Raw genomic sequence first — 11,913 nt, 5'->3', positions numbered from 1 at the left:
TTCTAAGCATAACATACCTATATATTATGCACAATTTTAAATTTTATAAATACTCAGTGGACATAATATCATACATTACGAATTATCAAATTACGAGTGTAATTAAAAAATGATTACTTTATTTTTTTTATTTTACTTTAGTAAATAAGTTCAATTGTAATAAAAGTAATTTAAAAAAACTAAACATGTCATATTAGTTAAGTATATTTAAATAAAAATGCATTGGTTTTTATTTATTTAGTGCCTATTATATAATTATGTAGTTCAATTCATTCTTATTTTATTACCTATAGGTACTAGGTATATATAAAATATTAATAAGGGTATATTTTTTTTACAGTGTAATACCTCCGTTGATTCATAACTAGAGATAGGATGTTGATGACCTAAAGAACGCACAAAAATACTCTAAAAATTCCAAAAAACAAACTTAAAAATCATCAATTAAAATCTACTCAAATAAGTGAAAAAAATTTAATTTAAAAATAATAGTTGTATCCCATACAATTTATAATATTCAATAAGCGATAGGTTCGATAAGCGTGTATAATTAAACGTGACAAGCGTGTAGATATGTAAATCACTTATATTATATTTGTAAATTATAATAATACCCGTGTTATGATTTATAACATACGTACGGTAAACCTGTATCAATATGTAACTTTAATAAACATACAAATTTTCTTTAAAATTTAAAATTAAAAAAAAAAAATACCCTACATTGTACAAAAAAAAAATAAAATATATCCCATAATATGGATAAATGACATCAACGTATTAAAAATAACATTAAAAAACAAAAAAATGCATTAATAGTTAAAAATGCAAAATAAAATTTATATATTCTTAATTAAGGAAGCATAAAACGCATTCTTAGCTAAAATAAAATAATATAGTATAAAAGAAAAATAATTGTAAAAGTCATCAACATCCTATCTAATAACTTTATTTAAAACTAATCGTTATACAATTAATGAACATTCGATAAATATTGATATTGGTATACAATTAAAAAAGGTAATTTTCACTATAATTTGTCTAAGGATTTTTTTCAAAGCTATTTTAATAATTTAAATATTTTTAAACATAACTATTTAAAATTATTTGTAAAAAAATTGAAATTAACAAAAAAAAAAATCACGTGACAAAAAAAGAATTTTATCATATTTTGTTTTTTATAAAAAAATTTATTTGTGATAAGACTAGCCGCTGTAATCTATGAAATACGAAACTATGTTTTTAAGGTCAAATTTGCTAAGTATGATTTCCTCTTCAAATGTAAATTGATTATAATTATAAGCTTATACACTTATTACTTTTATCCAACTACTATTTAAATAAATACATTTTAAATTATGATTATTAAACATGTGTGTTTAAAACATTTATCTACAATATATTTTATTTCATACCATATTATTAGAATGTACGTATCTATAAAATTAAAAAAATATAATTATTTACCTATGTATCAAATATTTTTAAATAATTTTTTTAATATTTTTTACCAATTATATCTTTAAAATACTAAGAAAATAATAAAATATACAAGTTTTAAAATAAAATAAAAATTAAGTACTGTAGTAGTTAAGTCTATACATTTTTATTAATTTCTGATAACTTAATATATTCTTTCATAGCTGATTCGTTATCACTAAATTATCGATTATCGTGCACATAAAATTATGTAACTATAGATAAGAATCATCAATTTTTATATTAACATAAGAAGGTTTATTTAATATTTAATTCTACAATTTTATTAGTTCGACCTTCAACATATAATATAAGTATAAAATATTATTTTACTTTACAATTATGATATCACGTAGATACTTAATACAAACGATATCCAAGGTAATGATGATATTATATGTTTAATTTTGAATTAAACATACTCACCAAATAATTTACTTATGTACAATATGCCTACTAATTATATATTATTGATACAAACATTTTAACAAATGAAATGGTTTAATTAAAAATGCCCTATTTTAGCATACAGCATGGAAAATGTATAAATACGCATCGAAGTAATTATTAAAGTAAGAGTATATTTGTAAAAATTTGAAAATCATGTGATATTGTTGTTTGCAAATATTGTATACATTATACCTACTGAATAATCACTAACCTCTAAAATAAAAGTAAACTAAGATTATTCTCTTTGAATTCTATGTTTTATGAATCCTGAGAATATATCTTACTCGTGTTTAACTGCCTAGTGACTATAAACTATGAACAAATATACTAAATGATACAATTCAGACTTCTAGTCATTACATTAGAATGATCTATCTCAAATGATTAAAGAAATTTGAGGTGTCAATAATTTATTGTATTTTTACAATTTAATGCCTATAAAAATATTTATATAAATCAAAATTAATTAAACCTGCGATTGTTTATGTATTTTAAATAAATATTTATAAAATAAAATTGCACTATAAATTAAAATTATTATTATTCTACACTATAAATCAATTTTTATTGAATTTTGACCTTAAATAATTGGCAGTTTATCTAACATATTATTCTAAATTGATATACATTTTTCTATGTGAATTTATTTATAGCCTTAGAATCTTTAGATATCTATTTAAGTCCATTTCAACAGTATTGATTTTTGTCTCAAACTCAAACCTTCTTAAAATATGTTTTTAATTTTAAAATTTCAATTCTGAACATATTTTTATATCGAATGTTTTACCTATTTGAATTTTATATTCAATGAAAATATTTTAAAGTAATTAATTTGTATGGATTAATTTTGTATCTATATAATGAAAATTATAAGATATTAAAAATAAAATGTTTACTACACATTTTTAAAAATTTTATGGCCATGATATGGACCTCTGAAAAATTCAAGGATATGCATCTGAATAAAATACAGTAACATGTGAGAAATGTATAAGCCGATATTAAACCCACCGGTTATAAGTATGTTATGAGTCATAAGTTATAAGTTAAAAATTATAACCATTTCTGAGTAAGCTGAACAATGAATGAATGTCATATATCCATAAAATCTTATACAATCCACTTATACAAAAAAATAATATTTGAGATAATTTTAATTAATTATAGACTATATATAGACTGTTTTATAATATTTTAATATTTTTCAAAGTCATTAATTAGTATACGTATACTTAAAAGTATTTGACTTACATATTTTGTTATTCTAATTTGTTAACTAATTTTTACATACGCTTTATAGTTTAGACTAATGTTTCCCAACCTATATGGAATGTGAGTACGTTGCTGGAGAGGCGCAAATAGCATCACTAAGTAAAATTTGTATTTATTAAATTATTTATATTTTATAAAAATGGAGGAAAATACGAAAAATTAATAGTAGTTGATTACTTGTACATTGATATTTCATAATAAGTAATAATAATAATAAGTTATAAGACTAGGGTTTTGATAGAATGTCATTTTTTTCTGATAATTTAAAACTAAAATATAACTGTAAGTGAAATATATATTTTAGGAAATTATATTTATTTTGATAATTATTTTATGATATACCTTATTAGCATTTTGTGCATTTTTTAAAAGTAAAAATGGTCAAATAGTGTCGATTATATATAGTAGGTCATACTCGTCGACTACTGTTTTCATGTTTACAAATAATTAAAGAGGAAATAACAAATAACAATAGATACTTCTATTTTAATGTCCTCTAAAAAAAAAAAAAAACATGCAATATTTTAACTACACCAATTTACACGTTTTCTTAAATTTTTGTACTAATATAGTGTAATATTCTGATATGCTTATAAACTTAACAGAGAATATATTTTCTATGTAACAAGTAAAGTAATAAATTAATAACTAAAATTAATTAATTGTTTGTATTTACGAAAAAATGTGGATAAAAGATCCGATAAGACAAGAAGAATAGGTATTATTGGTTATTTAAATTAATGTAGGTAAGCTTTTATGGTAACCTACGACTTATTTAACACATTTTAATAATTGTATAACTAACTAGAACATACATGCAACAATTAATTTATGTATAATCATAGCCTGGACTATTGTTTCATGGACTATTTTTTTGTTATTTATATAAAGTTTAATAAGTCAGAAACAGCTCCATCAAACTTTAATTTATGAACATTATCAAAAAAATTAACTTCCGAATAATTTAAAGCAAAAAAGGCGGTTCTCATCTTTAAAACAAAAGTTCTATCGCCACAGGACATTCCAATAAATGGTTTAAAAAATCTCAATTATTTTACTATATAGTATATATACAAATATGGAACGTCATTGGTATATTATAAAATTTCAAAAAAACAGATTTTAAATAGGTAACTATACCCATTATTAAAGATAAAAGGGAGAAATAAGTGAGCATACTGTATGAATAACTTTATATTAAATTATCAAATTTTCATTACGTTTTATATTAATATTTTACAAAATTTATTTTTCATTCTATTTGACATCATATATGTGTATTATCGTAATCTGTTACATTACCAGTAATATAAATAATGTATTGTAATTTATTCATATTAGCCGTGGGTTTAAAGTATGGAAGAAAAAATATCATCTATTGTAATTTTTATTATTTTCAGGACTTTTGTAGTAAATAACAATGTTATTAAATTATTATTAGCAGTTTAAAATGATTTGAAAAATAAAAATAAACAAACATGTTAACTAAAAATATATGTTTTAATTATTTTAAGCAAAATCAACTTTAAAGTTTTAACCACGAAAAATCATTTGAAAAATCGTGTTGAAGTAAGAACTAAAATTGAATAGATACCTATGTAAAATCATAGTCTGGATTATACACACCTATTTGTTGACTATAAATAATAATTAATAAGTAATCAGTATAATTATTATATACTTATAAACTATATGGTGATATGGTTAGAATTTTATAACTAGCAATTGTTTAAGTAAAGCAAATGAAGATGACATTTTTTTCTTATTTAAAAACTATTTATATTTACAGCAATTTTTTTTTCCTAATAACTAACAATTACTTGCCTATAGTATTCCTATAAAAAGTATTCATCAAAAAGCGCCATTAAATAATAATGGCTTACGCCCAAATTTTACTTGAAAAAGTAATAGCTAGTTGAAATATTATGATGACTTAAAACAAATTAATCAAGCATTTAATACTTATTTCCATAAAGTCTATTTACTATAAAAAAAACAATTTTAATTAAATGTATAGTTTTGAATGTAAGGTACTTAATAAATAATCAGTAATAGATATAGTAATGCTTAACTATCTAATTCATTTGTTGTAATTTTATAAATTTATCAAAAAATTATTAATAATAATGACGTAATATTACATCACACAGAATTTTAAATATTTCAGCCAACACAATTTAAATCTAATGTTTATAATTTATTGCAATGAAACATATTATATAAAATTAGAAATGACAACAACAATTAAATTAAAATTGTATCACATAAATGTAGTGTGGATAATTTATTCGAAACGGAAATAAATACGTTAATTAAAACGTTCACAACACAATTTTTTTATTAGAGAATGAAAAAAATGAACAATCGTGGCATGGTTGAATTGTTAAATAATATTTTAAGACCTTTATTTTGTAATTTATTGTTACAATTGCTGTGACAATAATTTATTCTAAATATTTTGGTTCATAATAATTAATAATTGTTTAAGTATATCTGTTAATTTTTTTTTAATTGTTAAACCAGCGTTTTATCATAAACAGTATACATCTATATTAGACGAGTATTAATTATTATAAGTCATCGATTATTATAATTCAACTACAAATTTTTAATGACATACTTATGAATAATTTTGCGTTAAATGTAATATTGTAATATTTTTCTAATTTATGTTGGAAAAAAAAATTGAAAATGAAAAAAAAACGTATCCTAAGCATGAAACGTGAATCTTACCCATGAATTAGGTACAATTATACAAAATGTGTGGATAATTGTAAGTCACACAATTTTTGACGTTATAAGATGTTATAATACTTGTACAGTAATATATAAAAATAAAGATAAAGTATAATAATATTGTATCAATTAATTAACATGTATTGCGATAGTATTCTTCAGACAAATTATTAGAATTGTAAAATAATTTAAAACTTTTATCAAAATAACATACAATATTAACAAAATAAATGAATTTTACTTTTCAATTATTACTCTTATGTAACTATGTCTCGATTAAACACCATGATAATTTTATGTAAATTTTAAAGTACTTATTGCTTCATTAAAGAATCTGGGTAGATATAAAAATTAATTTATTCGCCAATTAGCCTATAAAACATAAGCTTATATTATAATTTACCCGACAGACAAAAGTATTATTATAATATTATTACTTATTAACTATTTTAAACTCTTTAAGCAGTCCGTTTTGAATAGTAATAATACAAATTTACACCACATTATGTAATTATGGGTACGCTGTAAATGTGTGATTCAATGAAACAATTTTTCTCCTTTAATATAGGCAACTTGTTATACACTAAGATGGTTATGTTTTAGATATTCTCCATCATCGATTTTAGACGATTTTAGTCCAGTAGTACGACTAACAATCTTCAGGAAAATAAAAATGTATATCTTTTAAACTGAGAGGGTCAAAATTATAAAATTTATAATAGAAAGGTACTTATTTATAAATGATCGAAAAAAAGAAACAAATACCGTAGAACACAAAATCAGTTATCGACCAATTTTTGATTTAAATTTGAAATATCCATTATTACTTAAAATATTTTTTAAATTCTGAACGGAATTATGAAGGTACTGATATAACAATGATTGTGTTTTTCTTTTTTGTGCTAATACAAGATAAATATATATATATATATAAATAGAAGTAAATAATGCTTTAATCTACAATTTTAAGATGGTTTCTGATAGAAAATTGTAGTTAGTTGGTACTTTTAAGAAGGTTAAAATTAAAAATATCCAGTATTTAAAAAAAAAAAAATAAGAAAAAATGGAAATTTTTATACAAATCAAATTTTTGAAGAAATCTATTTTTTGGTGTACCGCAAAAACGTATTATCTTAGATACCTACTAGAAATGTTCACCAAATATTTATATTAACATTTTCTATACCTACTAATAACTATAGTTATATTTATAGACATATATTTTAGTTTTATTTCTATGGATTATGTCGAAAAAAAAGTTTGCTTATTCAAATAACAAATATAATACAGGGGTTTTCCTAAGTTTTCATATATACATTAAAAAATATCAAAAATACGTAGTCACATTAAAATTTTCAAATTATTTTGCAATTAAATAATTTTAGATTTTAAAATGAAATATATAATTTATCTTACGTTTTTCCACCAGTAGTAAAAAAAGTTAACCGGAATGTCACATTAATTTATTATGAACGGTTGACATTTTTAGTGATATTGAATATTAAACTACAAAATAAGTCATCAATTGATATTTGATGTTTTGAGGCAATTAAAATTTATCGTTTCTTTTTAGACATTAGTTATTGTAACTTTAATATTATAATATAGCTCATATCCATCGGATAATCACGTTTCAGTTGGATGGAAACATTGTTATTCTGTTAGATAAACGTATCGAATGAATACGCTGAAATTTGCATCACATTTTAAAACATGTTCTATTATTTCGATGGTAATACATATCGGCATGGTTGCATTATCGAAAGCACAATGATTATAGTAATGTACAATTATTTTACGTTTATTAAATTTTAAAATATTTACCGAAAAATTGAAACTAACTTAGTCGTAACTCTCCGGTGACAACAGGTACGCACTTGGAACGCAGAATATTGTACAGTATTGATATCGTTCAGCATTCACAGCGCCGTGCGCCGCTTCTTCTAACGACCCGTGACAATTTCGAAGTACATTTCAATTGGAATCGCTTTCTCACAAGCGGCGACGCGTGGACCTCGTGGTGGGGCTTTAAGTTGAGGGGAGGAGCGCGGACTCATTTGTAGTTTTCTGTTCATTAATTTTCGAGACACGAAACGCGGTCGAGCTGAAAACCGTTCGTGACTTTACGAGCTCCACGGTTCCAGATCAGCGCGTCCCGATTCGGTGTTATTACACTAGCTGTGGTTTGTGAGATCTGCTAAAACGGCACCCACGAGAAAATTTCCGTTTTGGTCTGTCGGATACCGAAAACATCATTAACTGTTGCCAGACTGCAATGACAAATTTTCACTAAAATCTAATAGTACTGCCAGATTAACTCTGTAGCAAAAATTATTTTCAACATTGCCCATATTATGTAATTGTATAGGTAAGACACGATTGCAGACGATCACTATTCACTATATGAGTATAATATGACTAAAGATATTATTTTGTAGTTTTGTACCCAAAAAATGACACAATTCCGGACGAAATTAGTGAAATGTTGCCAAGTTGTGCGACGTAGTTTACCGAGCTCAACGATTATCAATTTGATGATAGACTTATCATTCGGATATATAGTGAACATCATTTATACTTATTTAACAGTGCTTGATTATTTTTTGTATAGAATTCTTAGCAGTTTAGCACATCACATATTATATGCTTACCGGAAAATTCACAGATGCATTTTTTGTTTGATGACGTCATTATCAGTTAAAATACTTGCATTGCAATCTTTATTTGTACATAACAATTTTATAATCCCATCTTTTCGCTGTTATCTAAAGCATTACCTATTTATTTGTTTTGTGTAAATTCAATTAATTACCACGTTCTGATAGTTTTCCGTGGTTTAAAAAAAAAAAAAAACACTATACTATAACAACGGACAACGGTTAACACTATGACTATACTGCAGTACTTAACAGAAATTACTTTTGCAACATATTACATTTGATATGCTCAGTATTCCTACATTATCGAAGTATTATTTATAAATTTGGCTACGTATGTCCGCAGTTGTGTCCATTGATTAACTATAATTGTCCGTAATCGTGATTCGTGTTATTAAAAAGGTCGCCTTGATCATCAAATTACATTCCAAAGATTTATCCTCAAATTATATTCTATTTGCACATTATACTTTCGTTTTTTATTTCTTATCAAGGTCGCTAATATATTTTTTGTAATGAGCTATAGAAATAATTTACCTAAAAACTTATTTTTAAATTGTTTATTTGTTAATTACAATTATCTATTTATATCCTGCAGGCACTTAAGTTTAATTCGTGTAGTATTTAACCGTAATGAAAATATATAGATAAATAGGTACAATATACATATATTGTGTATATTTTTTCATATAATACAGTAATATACGACCTACGTGATTTTCAAATTCGTAGCCAAAAATAAAAAATCATAAATGCAGAAAATGATTTTTATAATATCTGTGTATAGGTAAATACTAAATAAATATAATGAAAGATATACACAGATAATTAGACAACAACAATTTTATTTGTTAACTATAAATTAATGTTTGTGTACCTAACAAAATTTAATATTTATAAAAATATGATACCTACTAAAAATCAAAGATTGATTTAAACACAGGAGTACCTTAGTAAAAATTTAATCAATATAATATTGTGTATTTATTTATTAATTTTGATCTTGTTTTATTATTGTCCCATGTATGGCACATAATAATGTTGATTACTTTAAATTTTAATGTATAAAGTTCAAATACGATACATACATACTTATGATGTGTGTTGTGCCATTAAGGCACAAATTAAACTAGAGCATTTTCAAGACCAAAAATGGTAAAATAATTTTTAAGCATTTTTTTATGTAATTTTGAACTCAAACCTACTCACATTATTTTTTAAACAAAAAAATTAATCCATGCAGAAAGGGATTAAATAATAGACATTATACGTTGTTATTGCATAGGTATCTATAGGTAGAGAAGGCTCCTAAGATTTGGTTGGAGGGGACTAAGCTATAATGTTCATAAAAATATCATACCATAGCAGATATATTTAATATTATTTTAATTAATTTACTTTTCATAGTAAAAAGAGTAAGAAAATTACTAGGTATTAGTTAATTGTCTAACTAAATATTTGCTAAAAGGAAATTACCATTTTCTTCTTCATACCTAATTATTATACTGATATGTATTTGTATGATTGATGTTGATAAGTACCTATATAGAATTAAATTTGAACTAAAATTAATTTTTTCTTAAAAAAATAAAAGTATATATAAAATTATAATACTTAATTGATAAAAAAAAATATTCACCAATTTAACACATCTTAAAATATAAAGATATATATATATAATATATATATATACAATCACAAATAAATATAGACAACATAGTACAATTCAATTTTACTTTTAATTTCATTATTTGTTTATAATTTTATTTAACTTAGTTGAATTGCCTACAATGGTATATCTTTAGGTTATATGACTAGAAAATTAATATTTATATTAGAAATATATAAACATAAGATGGTTCTTCAACATTAGCTAGTTACTACACAAATATATTATCATAAATTATGTCAATTTTGAATATTTTTATTTTGATTAGTTTACCTGTATTTATTAAAATCATCAATATTTTATTTTTTGTTATAATTTTGCTGATTAATATAATACATGTAACAAGTATTTCAGCTATAAAATATATAAGAATTGTATTTTACAACAGGTACTCAATATTCAACATATTAAATACCTACTAAGTAGATATTTTTATTTCATTACATAATATTTTTGTTTGTTTAGTAACAACATTTATTATTTAATAGTTACTTTTTAATTTTTAACTCCATAATAACTTTCTATACTTAACTTGAATACAATTATTAATTAAAATTAAAACAAGGTTTTCCTTAAGTTTTTCTTACTAAAATTAAAAAAAAAAATACTAGTGTATATAGTAAACATATTTGAACAATTAATTATTAACCTAGAGATTTAAAATTTTATACAGTATGTCAATATATAATAGGTATATGTTTAATATTTATACTATAATGAACAAGATTTCAAAGTAATCATTTAAATAAGATAATTTGTGATTTTAGTCAGATTCTTTTAAATTATGAAAAAAAAATTCAGTAAATTCTTAAATAATGCGCATCAAATGCACTAACAATATTTGATGATGACTAGGTATGTTAAAACTTAAATATCGTAGTTTTACAATTGTCTGTTGCAATTAATAACAATTAAGATAAAATATAAATTGAATAAGTAACTCTAGGTATCTAGGTACCTATAAACCTACCTACAATACGTTTATAAATGATTGGGTATTTATTTTTTTTTTTGGATTGATAATAATTAATATTCTAATTTATTCATTTATCAAATATTAGGGTTAAATATGCTATATAACATGCATTTTAGGTGTTTATTGTTAAAATATGTAAAAATATGCAAATAAAATAACTATTATTTGTTTTGTTATGAAGTAGTTCATTGACATTTCATATTAAAACAGTAGGTAGGTACCTAATTAGAATTTGCAAAAAAAACTATACCAAATGCCAATGCTGAACGCATATAATTCCTAGCCTTACAATCATATTTTCTGATCCAACCACAGATATATATATATATAATATGTAAAGATGTCAGCCGATAGCCTGATATATATCTGTGGATCCAACAGGCAACAAATATAATGCAAGTGCATAGATACCTACTATTTTCGGTAGCTTTATATGAAGTTCTTGAATATCCTTGAATCCTTCTATATTTTTCGTTTTTGTTTTTAATATCAACTCAAAATTCGACTTTCAAACTTTTTAAATTCAACATTTTACGATATCTTACGTAGGTAGTAGGTACTGTTATATTTGTAAAGCATTTTATATTTCTATCTTTAAAAATCATTGGAGTGTCCAATTTCAAAAACGTTCAGAAAAAAATGTTCTATTCAATACAACTGTATTGAATGTAAAA

This window comes from Melanaphis sacchari, unplaced genomic scaffold (genome assembly GCF_002803265.2).
Source record: "Melanaphis sacchari strain LSU unplaced genomic scaffold, SCAv2.0 Contig159_pilon_pilon, whole genome shotgun sequence".
In the NCBI taxonomy this organism is placed as follows: domain Eukaryota; kingdom Metazoa; phylum Arthropoda; class Insecta; order Hemiptera; family Aphididae; genus Melanaphis; species Melanaphis sacchari.
The sequence above is the reverse complement of the archived record's forward strand: the minus strand, read 5'-3'. Positions refer to the sequence as shown.